Below are 19111 nucleotides of genomic sequence, written 5' to 3'. Positions count from 1 at the left end.
AACAAGAGAGAAGGGATCAGTTTCGCGAATTCATACTCCACAAGAAGCTAGAGGAGGCCTTAAAGGAAGAGGTTGAAATTGAAGAAGCTTGCAACGAGGTGGAAGTAGTCAAGGAAGAGCTCAAGGGAATGGAGCTGGAAATCACCTTGCCAAAGTTGTTGGAGACCTCTCCCCAAAAGCCATCACCATCCATTCCTTCATTCAAGTGGGTAAATCTTTCATCTCTAAGCTTAATTAGCCCACTTGCATATGCTTTGCTTGAGATAGATGGTCAACTTAGAGCTCTTTGTGGCTTTAACAGTAAGAGGGAGATGGTTAGTAGTAGGAGCCGCCCTGCAAGGTTCAATAAGGTTGCACGGTCCAAGTCTAGGTGCAATAGTTGGTATAAGTTTCAATTGAATGGGTCTAGGCGGTTGTTTGGATGTCTCAGTGAGAATTTCAATTGCTCACCACCCAAGTGGAAAAATGATGATCAACAAGAAGACGGGTGCAAAAGCAGGGTTTGGGACCCAGGAATTCATTCTAACAATCAACACTCTTGGGGCCTTGTCACTTGCTTTAACTTGTTTGAAGGCTTTATGCAACTAGTGTGGGATCCCAGAGGCTATTAGAATTACAAACACTGGTGGGGATTCCTGGATGAGTTCAAGCATAAGCCACCATGACAAGGAGTTCACCAAATGTCCAACTTAAGGACTTTAACTAAAAGTGCTAGGTGGGAGATAACCCACCATGGTATAATCTTCTATTTTTATCCTTAGTTTTATTTTGTTCTATTTTTATTCTTAGTTTTATTTTGTTTTTATTACTATTAGTGGTCATTCATAATGTCTGCATCAGCATCCGCATTTTGCATTCTGCATACTGCATACTGCATAAAATATATATAGGGGATCGACGCGCAAGCGTCCATGACACGCGCGTCGTTTGTGTATGCGCACCTGAACAAAGAGTTGCGCGAAAGACGCGCGGGAAGGGTGCGTGGCACATAAGCCACACCACGCGTACGCGCACCTCACGCATACGCGTCCCCTGCAAAAAGTTCAACCCACGCGTAAGCGTCAGCGACGCGTACGCGTGGGCATGAAAATCGGCGTAAAAGCGTGCTGAATAGAGAGTTGTGATGGTCCAGAGCTGGTATTGTGCTAGAGGCACAACAACACCCATGCGTACGCGTTCCTGACGCGTGTCCTTTCGCTTCCAGACCACCCACGTGTATGCGTGGGCGACGCTTACGCGTCGAACGGCCAACTTAGTTTTCACGCGTACGCGTGATGCCTGCACGCGCGTCGCGCCCCGTTTTTTTACTTCTCCTTTCTTTCTTTCCTCTTACTTTCTACTTCCTTCTTCTTCCTCTTTCCAACTTCCTCATCAGGTTTCTTTTCTTCTCTCTCCTTTATTCTCTCATTCTTCATTTAATTATTGCATTTAATTATTTTTCTTCCTTCTCAATTTCATCTTAGCTTAATTCCTTTTGGTTTCTTTTTCATTTTCTTTTCATGCATTTTTATGTTGGTGTTGGAGTTTTATTTGGATAGTACCTTATTTTAATTGAGTCTATGGCTATTCTGAGGAGTGATTTGACAATTGACATTTACTTATGGCTCTCATATACATTTGGATTACATTATTTTCATTCCTATTATACCTTGCACACCACGTGTTTGTGAAAAAGCTTTCATGGAACTTTGAATCCTATTTTCTTTTACTCTTTCACTTGCATGCCTCTTTTTCACAACACTTGTGCTCCATATGTATTTGGGATTATCATTCACAATTGTCATCATTACAAGGGCTCTCTAATGGGGTACATTTATTACTTGATGCTTGAGCTATGCTTCTCATGCCTGTTTCTGCATGCCATAAACACTCCTGCATCTCATTATTATGGATTGCCTTTTTGCTCTTAATTGATATCTTACATACATGTTGTAGCTACAATGTATTTAAGCTATTATCTTTTCTTTGTCATTCATTATTACTTGGAATTTTCTCTCTCTGGTTTTTAGTTATATATGCTTAATAGTCTTCCTCTTTCCTTCTTTCTTAGGCATGGGTACCACGAAAGGAAAAGAGGAGGCCATTACCAAGACACTAGCAAGGGGAGGAACCAAGAGACCTCCGGCTAAGGCGCCTCCATCTACAAGCGTCAAGCCGCCAACAAAGCGGGTGAAGAGGATCATCATATTTGATGATGCAGAAAAAGCGTCAGTTGGAGCACCCCGTCCACTTGCACATCTTAGCATGCATCGAGGACGGTGCAACCTTTAAGTATGGGGAGGTCGATACCAACTTCCGTGGGTTAGTTACTTCCTTTTTCAACACCAATGTTAATTTGTTAGTTGTTGCATTTGCATGTTTGATTGCATATTTGTTTGATTTTGTGCATAATTTACCACTACTTGGTTGAAGTGATGAATTCTTTTTCAAGAAACCTTTTATTGTATTTCACTAATTTAAATTGAAAATTTGTGTTAAACTTGTTTGAGGATTGTAAATTGGGACATAAATTATAGCTAAGAACACACAACCCATTGAGATTTTTTAGCCTAATTGTATAGTTATACTATTTAACCTTAATATTTTATTCTTGTGTGTTCTCTTCTCTATGATTGTAATCTAGATTTTGTTCCATTCTATATGTCCATTGTTTAGTATATTTTCATGCATATGTATGATTGAGGCCATCAGTTGTTATTAGCTCACTTACCCCAAATAGCCTACCCCTTCAATTACCTTTGTTAGCCACCTTGAGCCTTTTAATCCCCATTTGTTCTATATTTTACCACATCACTAGCCTTAACCGGAAAAACAATTAATTACCCCAAATTGAATCTTTGGTTAGCTTAAGATAGAGATAGTGTATCAACTAAGTGTGGGAAAACTGTAGGAACATGGGTTAGTAGGGAATGTGTTATTGACAAAATATTGGGAATTTGGGTACCTACTCATGTTAGACCAGAAAAATTAAAAACTCATGTGCATTGATATGTTATGTTTGCTTTAAAAAAATGTGAAAAAAAGAAAAAATAAAAAATATTCAAATAAATAAGTAATTAAATAAGGGGACAAAATTACCCTAATGTTAAGTTTAATAAAAGATCAATGCTTATGTGGAAAATATTAAAGAAATATTTGGTACATGAGTATGTAAAATATGCAAAAGTGGGAATTATGGGTAGCTAGGCATGAATTTAGAGTTACATAGAATGTGTGTGTGTTGAGGTGAGAACTTAGGTTAGTCAAAGATTCATATTTTAGCTCACTTAGCCATACATATATCCTCACCCTTACCTTAGCCCCATTACAACCTTGAAAAGACCTCATGATGTTTGCATTGATGTACTAAATTTTTGTTGATTGGTTAGATGAAGAACAAAGTCTAGAAAGCATGACTAGAGAAGAGTAGAGTGAATTAACCCTAGACACTCGAGCGATTAGAGTGCATATACACTACCAGTGAGGGTTCAATGCTTGATTCTATGTTCCCTGCTTTCATGAGCTATCTTCTTACAAGTTTACTTGTCTTTTATTGTATGATTTGAATTAGTGGAATCCAGTTTATGTTTGTCTTGGAGAATTTGTTTACTTTTAACCAAGTAGGTAAAAGTATTTTGCATGTAGTTGCATTCATATAGATAGGTTGCATTTCATAATTTTTACCATTCCTCTTTACTCCTTTAGTTCTCTTGAGCTTAGCATGAGGACACGCTAATGTTTAAGTGTGGGAAGATTGATAAACCACTATTTTATAGTTTATCTTGTCCTAATTTGAGTGATTTTTATCAAGCCTTTACACACTTATTCATACAATTCGCATGTTTTACATTTTCCTTCCTAATTTTGTGCTATGATTGAAAACATGCTCCTTTGGCCTTAAAATTACTAATTATTAATCCTCTCTTATTAACATTCGATGCCTTGATATGTGTGTTAAGTGTTTTCGGGGTTTATAGGGCAGGAATGACTTAGAGGATGGAAATGAAGCATGCAAAAGTGGAAGGAATACAAGAAATTGAAGGAATTGCTAAGCTGTCCAGCCTGACCTCTCCGTACTTAACTGACCATAACATGAGCTACACAGGGCCAAATGAGGCGGTTCTAGTTGCGTTGAAAATCTAACATCCGGGGTTTCGAAATGATATATAATTTGCTATAGTTTCTCTGAAGATAGGCGACACGCATGCGTGCATCACATGCACGCATCACATCTGCGAGAATCAGCATATCAGAATTCGCCCCTAGCGATTTCTGGGCTGTTTTTGGCCCAGTTCTCGGTCCAGAAAATACAAATTAGAGGCTGCAGAGTGGAGGAATGAACACACTTCTCATTATTCACAATTTAGGTTTTAGATGTAGTTTCTAGAGAGAGAGGCTCTCTCCTCTCTCTAGGTTTTATGATTTAGGATTTCTCTTTGTTTTAGGTTTATTTCTTCTCAATTCCAGGTTCAATGTTCCTTTAATTCAGTTTCTCTTCTACTTTTATTTATTCTAGTACTTTGGTTTATCTGTTTCTCTTGTTGATTCTCTTCTTATCCAACTTGGCTTATGAACTTTCCATGTTAGATTTGATTTCTTTATTTAATGCAATTTGAGGTATTTCAGATTTATGATTTTAATTTAGTTTTTTACATTCTTGGCTTGAATTGATTAATTAGAGACACTTGAGTTATCAAACTCCTTTGTTTCTTGTTAATTGAAAATTGCTGGTTGATTTGGATACCTCTAAAGCTAGTCTTTCTATAGGAGTTAACTAGGACTTGAGGAATCAAATTGATTAGTCCACTTGACTTTCCTTTATTTAGTAAGGGTTAACTAAGTGGGAGGAAGGAACAATTCTCATCACAATTGATAAGGATAACTAGGATAGGACGTCCAGTTTTCATCCCTTGCTAAGAGCTTTTCTTAATTATTAATTACTTTCTTGCAATTTACTTTTCTTGTTCCTTATTCAAAAACCCCAAAAAGATAATCTTCCATAACCAATAATAAATACACCTCCCTGCAATTCCTTGAGAGACGACCCAAGGTTTAAATACTTTGGTAATCAATTTTATTAGGGGTTTGTTACTTGTGACAACCAAATTTTTGTACGAATGGATTATTGTTAGCTTAGAAACTATACTTGCAACGAGAAATTATTTGTGAAATTCTTTACTAGCAAAAAATCTGTTCGTCAATCTACTTGCTGTTCTTGTTACTCTCCTGCAATTGTCAAATTTCTCTTTTAGGATTTCATAATTGAGCTAAGCTTTCTTGCTGTTTTGATTCTTCTGCAATTTTTCATTTCTATTTTAGTTCTTCTGCAATTTCTCTTCATCTCATACTTCTTTAATCCACTGCACTTCTATTTTCTAATTCAATTTGAATTCCAATAGCCAAATCCCTTTTTCTTAATGCAATTTAAGTTTCTTGCCAATTTAGATTCAGCAAATTTCAATACCTTGCACTTTAAGTTTCAGTTATTTACCTTTCTTGCAATTTAAGTTTCAGCTCTTTTACTTTCTTACACTTTAAGTTTCTATAATTTACTTCTTCTGCACTTTAAGATTTTGTCAATTTACCTTCTCCCTGTTATTTCCATGCAATTTTACTTCTGTTAATCAAGTTTCACTCAAATCATCAACTATTCGCTTAACTAAATTCATCACCTAACTAAAGATGCTCAATCCATCAATCCATGTGGGATCGACCTCACTCTGGTGAGTCATTACTACTTGATGCAACCCGGTACACTTGCCGGTGAGTTTGTGTGGAATCGTCTTTCCCTCATCATCATGCAACTAGAACAAGAGAACAAATAAACAAACAGAAAATAGAAAATAAAACAGGAAAGGAGGTAAAAGAGAATGAATCCACCTGAATAATGGTGGCTAGTGCTCCTCCTTGAGGATCCAATGTAGTGCTTAATCTCTTCAATGTCACTCCTTTGTCTTTGTTGAGGCGGCTGCACGGGCTCTTGTGCATGCTTCCTAGTTTGCTCTATCCTCTTTTTCCATACTTAAGAGTGGTAGAAGTCAAAAAGCAAAGCTTTTGCAACACCAAACTTAAGAGTTTTGCTTGTCCACGAGCAACTAAGAATGTAGAAGAAGGTGGGGTAGGTGGAGCTTCTGTGGGTCCTTTTGATCCTGAGAGGCTAGGGAATTCCAGATTCCTGCTCTTTTGCACTGGCATTTGAACACCCAGGGGCTGCTCCTTGGCTGGCATTCAACTTTGTCACTCCGCTTGGAGTGTTTTGTTTTTACTGCTGTGAATCCTGTCTCTTGACTGATGCACATGATCATGACTCTGACCATTGAAAGGAAAAACAAAATGAAAGAAAGTAAACCTGGTTGAGTAAGGTTGGGTTGCCTCCCAACAAGCACTTCTTTAATGTCATTAGCTTGATGGACAACTCCTTTCAAGGAGGAAGATAGTCATAGAGGAATAAATCCTCACTCCTTACTGGGAGCTTCCTTCCTGTGCTCTCATGGAATAGCATAACACGCTCAAGAGACAGGATTTTGTTCACTGCCTGAGGCAGGGTTGGAATTACAGTAGTATATTGGTGTCCCTTTTTGTCACTTTCCTCTTCCATGATGAATACCATGATAAGATAAGTGAATACCATCATCTTCCATGGTGAAAAGCACTCAGTAGGGATATTCTTGTTTTTCCAGCCCCTAGGTATTTTCCTTTTGGGGCCTTCCTCTTTTGTGGATAGTGTACATCCAACATCAAACTTACATTTGGTCTTAGGAGGGATTGACTTAGTTCCATCCAAGGGAGGAGGCTTGGATGCTGAATCCTTTATGCAAGTGCCTCCCCTGTCAGGGGGTAATGGAGGGTCAAGGACCTTGAATACCATCCAGTCCCTATGCAAAGTAATCCTTGTTTGCTTTTGGATTCCCAACTTTTCCATTACTATACTTGACCCTAGCTCACACAGAGCCTTCTCAAAGGTCATGGTATCTATGGTGCAAGGAATCAGAAAGCGTCCAGGGTCTGGAAGCTTCTGAGGTAGCTCTTGCTGAACCAGACCATTGAGGTCTTTGGAAAGCAATGGAGGTTCTTCCTCCAAAGGCTTTGTACCAATCAGTTTGGGATTCAGCTTCATGAGAGCTCCTAGGTGCCGAGCAACTTGCTCTTCTCTAATGTCTTCATCCTCACTTGAGGATGAGTAGTCATCATAACTCATACACTGCAGAAGTGCATTCAAAGGAACCTCAATGGTCTGTATGGTTTCCTTTGGTTCTCAAATAGAGGGTTCTTGAGTGGGCTTTAAGCTCTCAAGGGGTGTGCTCCCACTGGCGTTCAACGCCAACTCTGTCAGCTTATTGGGCGTTGAACGCCCTTGCTGTCCCTATAGCATTTTGGGCATTGGACGCCTAGTAGGGGTGCCCTTGCTGGCATTCAACGCCAGCGTCCCTGGGTGTATGGGCGTTGAACCCCTAGTGAGGGCTTCCTCACTGGCATTCAATGCCTTCCCAGTCTCTCCAAACTCGGCCTCTTCGGTACTAATGAGGGCCAGACACTCTTCTCTTGGATTTACTTCTGTGGCTCTGAGAAGAGTGTTAGGGTGGCTTTGCAGTTTCTAAGGAAGGTTTCTCTGAATGACTGCATTGAACTCTTTAGTAAGAGCCACTGTCTCTACTTCCCTCCAATCCTTTTTATGACTCAAAATGTCCTTCATGAACTTAGCATAAGAAGGTATCTATTCAAGAGCCTCTGCAAAAAGGATCTTGATCTCTAATGTTCTGAGATACTCCGCAAAGCGGCCAAACTGTTTATCCTTTTCCTCTTGATAGAGTCTCTGAGGAAATGGCATATTAGCCTTGTACTCATCAACCTTGGTTGAAGGAGGCCCAATGCCATGTGAGTTGGAAGTGGGGTTACCAGCTTGCTTAGGAGGGTTGTTATCAATGAACAACTGATCTCCCTTGCATGGGCGTTCAACGCCCATGTTGCTGTCCCCTTGAGTGTTTGGACGCCCAATCTCTCCCCTTTCTTAGCGTTCTACGCCAATAAGGTCACCTTCATGGCGTTCAACGCCAAGAGGGATACATTTCTGGGTGTTTAAATACCTAGAGTTATTTTGTGCAGAGACCTAGTTTTCCTCTATGGGATTTTCATTTTTATTATACTGAGGTTGGGTTTTTTAAAGTTTTCCCACTCCTCAGTTGGATAACCTGGCATTCATCTGTCATCTGCTTAGATAATTATTGCCTTATTTGACTCAACTAGGCTTCTATTTTCCTGTTAGAAGCCTGAGTTTCTCGCAGAGCCTCTTGTAGTTCCAGCATTTGCTGGGCAAGGGTGTGCAGTTGCTGAGTCAATGAGCCATCCTGCTCTGGAGGGTTAGGTTCAGCAGCTACTGCCTTAACCTCTCCTTTTATAGAAGTCTCAAGAGATGAGTACAGATGCTGATTAGTGGCAACTGTTTTAATAAGCTCTTGAGCCTCTCCTATGGTCTTTCTCATGTGTATGGAACCACCAGCAGAGTGGTCCAAGACCATTCTAGCCATGTCTGAAAGCCCATAGTAGAAGATGTTTAATTGTACCCATTCTGAAAATATTTCAGTGGGACATTTCTTTAGCATCCTCTTATACCTTCCCCAGGCATCATAAAGAGACTCACTATCTCCTTGTTTGAATCCTTAGATGTCCAGTCTCAACTGAGTCATCCTTCTTGGGGGAAAGTGATGATTTAAAAACTTGTCCACTAACTCCATATTTTTAAACTATCTTTAAGCTAGTTATCAAACCACCTTTTTGCTTGATCCTTTAAGGTAAAAGGAAAGAGTAGTAACCTGTAGACCTCTTGGTCTACTCCCTCACTGTGTATTGTGTCAACAATTCTTAAAAAATCTACAAGGAAGTCTGTAGGTTCTTCCTGAGGAAGCCCAGAATACTGGCAGTTCTGCTGCAGGCTGCAGCAGAGTAATAAGTTGAGGGTTTAATTCAATGCTACTAGCTCTGATTTGAGGCATGCTGATACTTCTTCCATAGAAGTCAGCAGTGAGAGTTGTATAAGATCCCAGAGTTCTCTTGAACTCTTCATTCCCACTTGAATTCATGATTAAGAAAGGTAGATGATGAAGAACAAAAGAAGAAATAGAGATAGGAGAGTTGAATAAGAATTAAAATATTTTTGTTTTTATTTATTTATTTAACTAATTTTCGAAAATAAGTTAATTAATTTAAAATGAATTTAAAATTTAATTGTTAAATTTTCAAAAAAAGAAGAGAGAGAAGAGAGAGAAATTTTCAAAAATTAAGAGAGAAGAGAGTTAGTTAGGTAGTTTTGAAAAAGAAGAGAGAGAGAGAAGAAGATATTATTTTTGAAAATTAAGGAAGAGAAGAGTTAGTTAGGAGGTTTTGAAAAATAAGAGAGAGAAGATAAGAAGTAATTTTCGAAAATTTGAGAAGAGAGAGTTAGTTAGGTGGTTTTGAAAAAGATGAGAGAGAAGATAAGATATTAATTCAGAAAAGATAAAAATAAGGGTAAAGTATATTTTTTGTCCTTGAAATTTTACAAAAGTTTCAAAAATACCCCTAAGTTTTATTTTGTTTTAATTATGTCCCAAAAGTTTTTGATTTGCATCAAATATACCCTTGACAGCTAATTTTTCAAAAAATTTAAGACCAATTCAACAACAATTTCATAAGAACAACCCTCAATACAAGCAAATCAAGCATAATTTTTATGCACTATTGTTAGATTGGCCTTAAAATTTTTTTTGAAAATTTAGCCGTCGAGGGTATATTTGATGCAAATAGAAAACTTTTGGGACAAAATTGAAACAAAATAAAACTTAGGGATATTTTTGAAACTTTTATTAAACTTTAGGGACAACAAGTATACTTTACCCTAAAAATAAAAATAAAAGATAAGATAAGAAAAGATTTAAAATTAAAATTTGAAATTAGAAAAAGATATGATTTTAAAATTTAAAATTTTGAAAAAGATAAGATAAGATTTTTAAATTTTGAAAAAGATAAGAAAAAGGTAAGCTTTTTGAAAAAGATATGATATGATTTTGAAAAAGATAAGAATTTTTTTTAAAAAAGATATTATTTTTAATTTTTGAAAACTTGACAACTAAGATATGATAAGATAAAATTTTGAAAACAAAATCTAAATTTTACTGAAAAAATTCAAAAATTAATGGTTAGAATTAGATAGAAAAGATATTTTTTATTTTTGAATTTTATGATGAAAGAGAAAAACAAGCAAAAGATACAAGACTTAAAATTTTTAGATCTAGAGCCCCTGGTTTTCGAAAATTTTGGAGGAAAATACGAAGGGACACCAAACTTAAAAATTTTAAGATCAAGACACACGCAAAACTCAAGAACACCATGAAAACTCACAATAACACAAAGAACAAAAATTTAAAGACTCAAAGGACTCAAGAACATAACAAGAATACTAAACTTAAAATTTTTAGACAACTAAATGCAAATTTTCGAAAAACACAAGAAAACACTAAAATTATGGACTTGACATAAGATTAAAACAAAGAAAAATTATTTGAAAGAATTTTTAGAAAGAAAGACTCAAAGGAACACAGTTACTTAATTCATAAGCCAACACTCTAACCAATTGAACACAAAAGAAAATAAAAATACTTTTGAAAAACCTTTTTGAAATTTTTGAAAATTAGAGAAGGAAAAATAAAATTAAAAGACTCAACAAGAACAAAAATTAAACAAAGAAAAGAAAAATATTTTTGAAAAAGCTTTTAAAATTTTTGAAAATTAGTGAAGAAGAAAATAAAGATCAAAGACTCAATAAGAATACAAACAAAGAGACTTAAACAAAAATAAAGATCAAACAAAGAAAAGAAAAATATTTTTTTAAAAAGGTTTTTAAAATTTTTTGAAAATTTTGAAGAAGAAAACAAAAATTAAAAGACTCAAACAAAAATAAAAATTACCTGATCTAGAGAGCAAAACAATCCGGCAGTTTGTCCAAACTCAACAATCTCTGGCAACTGCACCAAAAACTTGGTGCTGTTGTACGAAATAGTGTGGGTTTTGCATACACGCGCACCGTGGATCACTTGTTGGAAGAGAATGCAAGACTCAAGAGACAGCAACAAAAGGCATGCATCTTCATTTATATACATAAATACACACATTTTAGTTACTAGTGATTTTGTTTGTTTATGTTTATGTTTCAATATTTCATCAAGTGAACCTTATATTCATTTAGTTCTTGTAAAATGGGACCTGGTTTAACTTTGAGCATTGAAGTTGGTGTTTTACACTTGAAATTTATTGCATGTATAATTTGTCAGGTAAATTTATTGCTGAGGTTTCATGCTCCAAAGAATGTAACAAGAAAAAAAGGGACTTATGCTCAAGCTAACAAGCATGCATCTGCTGATGATGAAGATATGGACCCCACTGTAAGTTTCATTGCAGCATTGCAATGCTTTTCAATAGTGATTTGATTTTCTGAAACATTCCATATCTTTTTGGGTGCAGCAATACCTTGAGAACAAGATCAAGTACCTTGCGGATCAAAAGGCTGAAGGGATTAACCCATACCCGCAAAACAGAAATGATAGTAGGGTCATTACAACACGTTTAAATTGAAGATAATTGATCCAAGTTTCATAAGTGCTAATTCAATATAGGGACTCTCTTCCCAGAAATTAAAGAGTCATTACAACACATTTAAATTGAGGATAATTGAAATCCCCTCCGAGCTGTTGGTCCAACTCTTCTCACGATTTGGTAATTCTTTTGTTGATTCAGGTTGGAAGAGTTTGCTTGCTGTAACAGATTAGCTTACAAGGAAATTATAATTATTCAGTTTTTAGGTATGAATTAGGTGTTAAAGGATCCCCAGTAGCTACCAACATCCTCTTCCATCTCCTCAATAGTCTTCCCCTTTTATCTTTTTTCCACTATTTGAGCCAATTTTATTATGGATTTGTATTGTTGCCTGCCTAGTTTAGTTGTAATTTAAGCATGCTTTATTGATTGGATTTACTTGTTATTTATTTCTCAGTCACAATCCCAATTATGAACAATAAGAGGAATCAATGAAGTTTGTGATTTTTATGCTAGAGTAATATATTCTATTTCTGTTGAATATGCAGAGCAAAAGAAGCAAAAAATTTCCGAAGTAAAGACTGGAATTGATGAGGCAGAACTTTTGGTACCCTCACCACTCTCTTTTTGTTTAAAAAGCTGCCTTAATTTCTCGTATACTTAAGATTCTGATTCCATGGTGTATATGAATTTGTAGATTCGAAAAATAGACCTTGAGGTAAGAGGTTTGCAGCCGAACATTAAGGCCATAGTTCTTGCTAAGTTGCGGGAGTATAAATCAGATCTGAACAATATTAAAAGCGAAGTTAAGAAAATTGTAGCCAGTAACTTGAACCCTTCTGCTAGGTATGAGTTGTTGGAATCAAGCATGGTATATGTTGTGATGGTATGATTCTTTTTTAGCATTGCTTTACACATGCACACACATTTTATTTTCATGTGAAAGTCACCATTATGATGCAACAATTTGGAGTTATGTGTCCCTTTGAGTAAGTATGGAACAAAGTTAGTTATCCATAGCATCTTATGTCCTTATATTGAGCTTATATATCGAACTTTGATTTCTGAACACCTCTTTTCTTGGATTGGTGCCATCAAATCTGATGCCAGCTGCTAATGTGACTATAATAGGCATCAGCTGATCAAAAAGAATGATTAATGGCATCAACTGAGAGGTTGAACAAGTCTGGTGACAGAATTGAGGACAGTAGAAGAACAATGTTTGAGACAGAAGATCTTGGGGTTTCTATTCTTCAAGATTTGCATGCACAACGACAGTCTCTACTGCAAGTAAATAACACGGTAGTATTTAACTTTCTTGAATAACTAACGATTTGTCTACATTTCTTTTGGTAATTAGTTATATTTTAAGAACTCTACACCCTTGAAAACTTAGGCAGTATTTTGACTTTTATATATGGGATTTGACTCTCATGTGGCATTTGTATAGTGTTTTTCTAGTTTCTTAACTTTATTTGCGGTTGAAGATATGCTCTTCTGTCTATTGATTGTTATGTCATCTCATGTAGCTTCATGGAGTAATATTCTATAGTTATAATCTCTTCTATAGTTATATTCTATAGTTATAACCTCATGCAGCTTCTGTCTATTGATGGTTATGTCATCTCATGTAGCTTCATGGTTATTAACCAATGAATATTCTATAGTTATGTCATCTCATGCAGCTTCTGTCCTTAATTTTATATTATGTCTATTAAATATTTCTTTTTAATAATAAATGATTAGTAGTGTAATAATAATGTAGATTAATTTTTAAAAATTATATTGACTGGTTTGAAACCTCCACAGAATAGCTATCATTTTTAAAATGAAAAAGTCTTTCTGTGGGAGTTTTAAACCGCGACAAACATTGACCAAGAACTACCACAAAAGTTCAATATAAAACCCCCACTAAACACACACAAAATCCCCACAAAAGACCTCATGGCACCTCAAATTTTGGGGGTTATAGGAACCCCCACAAACCATTTGGTGAGGGTTATAAACCTTCACAAATAAGAAAAAAACTGCCACAAATAAACAAAAACCTTGTAGTGAGACTCCGATACTTAAGTTAACAAAGGATTCATGCAGGTTTTTTAGTAAATTAGATTCTGAATATACTTGAGTGGGTCAGTGTATTTATAGTAAAGAGATAACCACCTTTAAAGTAGTTCCACTTTTGATGGTGGATGACCGTTCCCTTTATCTTGGGAATTTGTTGAGATCTCCTTTCTAGATAGAGTAAAGAGATAGTGGGAGATATTTCAGGAGGTAGTTACTTATTCAGATAAGTAAGATTGAACCACCCTTGTCGTGCCTTACCTCTAGGAGGTCGGGTAAGTAGAGGATGCCACCTTTTGGGGTGGACTTTTATTCTTTCTGGGCATGGCATAATGTTTTTGGGTAAGGGTATGAACATTGTCCCTACTTGAGTCCGACCTTTTATGAAATTGGGCTCAAGCATTTGCGGCTTCAGTTTCCTTCGTCGGCTATACCACCTTCAAAGGGTCGGATACTCGATGTATTTTAAAAAATTTTGAAATGTTGTGCCGCTTAATGACACGGCATGCATTACGTTGCAGTTGCCTTGGGATCCATGTGCACCCATTAATGAGGGTATGAAATGACATTTTTGCCCCCAGTATCTTATAAATATCTCATCTTTCCTTCTTTCTTCCTTTTCCGTTTTCTTCATACGTTTTGTGACTTTCTCTTTTACTCCCTTCAAACTTCCTTCGTGCAATCATTCCTAGTTCAAGATTTTCTTACCTTGAAGCTTTATAGGGTTTTTGATGAGCGGATAATTTATACCCTTTTTGGCATTATTTTTAGGTAGTTTTTAGTATGATTTAGTTAGTTTTTAGTTTTTAGTTTTTATGCAAAAATTACATTTCTGGGCTTTACTATGATTTTGTGTATTTTTCTGTGATTTCAGGTATTTTCTGGCTGAAATTGAGGGACCTGAGCAAAAATCTGATTCAGAGGTTGAAAAAGGACTGCAGATGCTGTTGGATTCTAACCCCATGCACTCAAAATGGATTTTCTGGAGCTACAGAAACCCAATTGGCGCGATCTCAATTGCGTTGGAAATTAGATATCCAGGGATTTCCAGCAATATTAATAGTCCATACTTTGCCCGAGTTTTGATGACGTAAACTGGCGTTCAAATGCTAACTTCTTGCCCTATTCTGAAGTTAAACGCCAGAAACAGGTTATAAACTAGAGTTAAACGCCACAAACAGGCTGCAACCTGGCGTTTAACTCCAAGAGAATTCTCTACACATAAAAGCTTCAATGCTCAGCCCAAGCACACACCAAGTGGGCCCTGGAAGTGGATTTTTGCACTATCTGCACTTAGTTACTTATTTTCTGTAACCCTAGCTACTAGTTTAGTATAAAAACTACTTTTAGTAATTTATTTCACATTTTTTGATCATTGTTGAGACTATCTTTGTATCACTTTTGATCACTTGATCACGTTTAGAGGGCTGGCCATTCGGCCATGCCTGGACCATTATCTCTTATGTATTTTCAACGGTGGAGTTTCTACACCCCATAGATTAAGGTGTGGAGCTCTGCTTTTCCTCATGAATTAATGCAAAGTACTATTGTCTTTCTATTCAATTCAAGCTTGTTCTTATTCTAAGATATTCACTCGCACTTCAACCTGATGAATGTGATGATCCGTGACACTCATCATCATTCTCACCTATGAACGCGTGCCTGACAACCACTTCCGTTCTATCTGCAATAGCTTGAGTGTGTATCTCTTAGCCTTCATTCCAAAAGATCGGAGTCTTCGTGGTATAAGCTAGAATTAATTGGCAACATTCTTGAGATCCGGAAAGTCTAAACCTTGTCTGTGGTATTTCGAGTAGGATCTGGGATGGGATGACTGTGACGAGCTTCAAACTCGCGAGTGTTGGGCGTAGTGACAGACGCAAAAGGATCAATTGATCCTATTTTAACATGAGTAAGAACCGACAGATGATTAGCCGTGCGGTGTCAGCGCACTTAGACCATTTTCACTGAGAGGACGGACGGTAGCCATTGACAACGGTGATCCCCCAACATATAGCTTGCCATGGAAAGGAGTATGAATGATTGAATGAAGACAGTAGGAAAGTAGAGATTCAGAAGCTACAAGCATCTCCATACACTTATCTGAAATTCTCACCAATGAATTACATAAGTATCTCTATCTTATTTTATATTTTATTTATATTTTAATTATTAAAACCTCATAACCATTTGAATCTGCCTGACTGAGATTTACAAGATGACCATAGCTTGCTTCAAGCCGACAATCTCCGTGGGATCGACCCTTACTCACGTAAGGTTTATTACTTGGACGACCCAGTGCACTTGCTGGTTAGTTGTGCGGAGTTGTGAAGAAGAATTGAGATTATGAACGTGCGTACCAAGTTTTTGGTGCCGTTGAGATCACAATTTCGTGCACCAAGTTTTTGGCGCCGTTGCCGAGGATTGTTTGAGTTTGGACAACTGACGGTTCATCTTGTTGCTCAGATTAGGTAATTTTATTTTAATTTTAAGCTTTTTGTTTTTATTATTTTTTATTTTCGAAAATTTTTTCTTTAAAAAATAAATTATTCTATGACTTCATAATTTTTAAGAATGAATTCTAGAGTTTCATGATGATCTGTTGAAGTCTGGCTGGCTGTAAAGCCATGACTAATCTTTTGGACCGAGGTTTCAACTTATCATCACAAGAGCTTGTTGATTTCTATCAATTTTGCTGTTGAACGTAATGATCTGCTAAAGCTTGGCTGGCCATTGGCCATGTCTAGTGTTTTGGACCGGAGCTTTCACTGAAAGCTTGGCTGGCTAGTAAGCCATGTCTAATTCCTGGACCGGAGTTTTAGGCTAACATTGCATGATTCCTGGAATTCTCATTAGAGATTTTGAAATCCTTATTTTTCTTTTTCCAATTAATTTTCGAAAAATACCAAAAAAAATTATAAAATCATAAAACCAAAAATAATTTATGTTTCTTGTTTGAGTCTAGTGTCAAATTGTAAGTTTGGTGGCAATTGCATCTTTTTAATTTTTCTTAAAGTTTTCGAAAACTCATGCATGATGTTCTTCATGATCTTCAAGTTGTTCTTGATGATCTTCTTTGTTTGATCTTCGTATTTTCTTGTTTTGTGTCTTTTCTTGTTTTTCATATGCATTTTCAATTTGTTAGTGTCTAAACATTGAAAATTTCTAAGTTTGGTGTCTTGCATGTGTGTCTTTTCTTAAAAATTTTCAAAAATAAGTTCTTGGTGTTCATCTTGACATTCAAAGTATTCTTAGTGTTCATCTTGACATTCAAAGTGTTCTTGCATGCATCATGTGTTTTGATCTTAAATTCTCATATTTTGCATCATGTTTATGTTTTTCTCTTTCTTCATTAAAAATTCAAAAATAAAAAAAATATCTTTCCCTTATTTCACTTATAAATTTCGAAAATTTGATTTAATTTAGTCAAAAGTTTTAAAAAAAGTCTAGTTGTTTCTTATTAGTCAAGTCAAATTTTCAATTTAAAAATTCTATCTTTTTCAAATCTTTTTCAAAAATCAAATATTTTTTATTTTTTCTTTCATATTTTCGAAATTTTCAAAATTTATTTTCAAAATCTTTTTCTTATTTCTATTTCATATTTTCGAAATTAATGCTAACAATTAATTTGATTGATTCAAAAATTTTAAGTTTGTTACTTGCCTAGTAAGAAAGGTTCAATCTTTAAATTTTAGAATCATATCTTTTTGTTTCTTGTTAGTCAAGTAATTAACTTTAAATTAAATCTTTTTCAATTTCTTTTTCAAATCTTTTTCAAAATGATTTTCAATCATATCTTTTTCAAAAATTAATTTTCAAAATCTTTTCTAACTTCCTATCTTTTCAAATTTGATTTTCAAAACTTTTTCAATTAACCACTTGATTTTTTCGGTTTGATTTTAAAAGTTTTCTATTTCAATCATATCTTTTTCAAAATCACCTAACTACTTCTCTCTCTCCAATTTTCGAAAATTACTAATCCCTTTCTCAAAATTTGTTTTAATTAACTAATTGTTTTAAATTTTAATTTAATTTAGTTCTCTTCCTAATTTTCGAATTCTAACCAATAATTAAAATAAAAATAATAAAAACAAAAATATTTTTATTTTATTTTATTTAATTTTCGAATTCTTCCCCCTCTCATCTCTTTCTATTTATTTATTTAATTACTAACATTTCTCTTCTACTCATAATTTGAACCCCCTCTTCTTCTCTGTGTTTGAATTTTTCTCTTCTCCTTCTTCTATTCTTCTCTTCTTCTACTCACAAAAAGGAATCTCTATACTGTGACATAGAGAATTCCTCTTCTTTTATGTTCTCTTTTTTTTCATATGAGCAGGAACAGGGATAAAGACATTCTTATTGAAGCTGATCCTGAACCTGAAAGGACTCTTAAGAGGAAACTAAGAGAAGCTAAAGCACAACCCTCCGGAGTGGACCTGACAGAAATTTTTGAAAAAGAAGGAGACATGGTCAAACCCAACAACAACAATGCAAGGAAGGTGCTTGGTGATTTTACTACACCAACTTCCAATTTCTATGGAAGAAGCATCTCAATTTCTGCCATTGGAGCAAACAACTTTGTGCTTAAGCCTCAATTAGTTTCTCTAATGCAACAGAATTGCAAGTTTCATGGACTTCCATTGGAAGATCCTCATCAGTTCTTAGCTAAATTCTTGCAAATCTATAACACTGTCAAGACCAATAGAGTTGATCCCGAGGTCTACAGGCTTATGCTTTTCCCTTTTGCTGTAAGAGACAGAGCTAGAACATGGTTGGATTCACAACCTAAGGAAAGCCTGAACTCTTGGGAAAAGCTGGTCAGTGCTTTCCTAGCCAAATTCTTTCCACCTCAAAAGATGAGCAAGCTTAGAGTGAAAATCCAAACCTTCAGACAAAAGGAAGGTGAGTCCCTCTATGAAGCTTGGGAAAGATATAAGCAATTGATCAAAAGGTGTCCTACTGACATGCTTCCAAAATGGAGCATTATAAGTATATTCTATGGTGGTCTGTCTGAGTTGTCAAAAATGTCATTGGACCATTCTGTAGGAGGATCTCTTCATCTAAAAACCCCTGCAGAAGCTCAGGAACTCATTGAAATAGTTGCAAATAACCAGTTCATGTACACCTCTGAGAGGAATCCTGTGAATAATGGGACGCCTCAGAAGAAGGGAGTTCTTGAAATTGATACTCTAAATGCCATATTGGCTCAGAACAAAATATTGACTCAACAAGTCAATATGATTTCTTAGAGTCTGAATGGATTGCAAGCTGCATCCAACAGTACTAAAGAAGCATCTTCTGAAGAAGAAGCTTATGATCCTGAGAACCCTGCAATGGCAGAGGTGAATTACATGGGAGAACCCTATGGAAACACCTATAATCCTTCATGGAGAAATCATCCAAATTTCTCATGGAAGGACTAACAAAAACCTCAACAAGGCTTCAATAATAATGGTAGAAGAAATAGGTTTAGCAATAGCAAGCCTTTTCCATCATCTTC

The 19111-nt window shown here is 35.8% G+C and overlaps 1 non-coding gene across 1 annotated transcript; it reads right to left on the bottom strand.

Annotated features, from left to right (window-relative positions):
* Positions 1-18473: 18473 nt before the first annotated feature.
* Positions 18474-18581, bottom strand: LOC112731594 (small nucleolar RNA R71). The gene has a single exon (XR_003167367.1). It is a non-coding gene; the product is annotated as a small nucleolar RNA R71 (small nucleolar RNA).
* Positions 18582-19111: the final 530 nt, after the last annotated feature.

This window comes from Arachis hypogaea, chromosome 12 (genome assembly GCF_003086295.3).
Source record: "Arachis hypogaea cultivar Tifrunner chromosome 12, arahy.Tifrunner.gnm2.J5K5, whole genome shotgun sequence".
NCBI lineage: Eukaryota > Viridiplantae > Streptophyta > Magnoliopsida > Fabales > Fabaceae > Arachis > Arachis hypogaea.
Note: the sequence above shows the minus strand (reverse complement) of the source record. Positions and strands in the feature narration are given on the sequence as shown.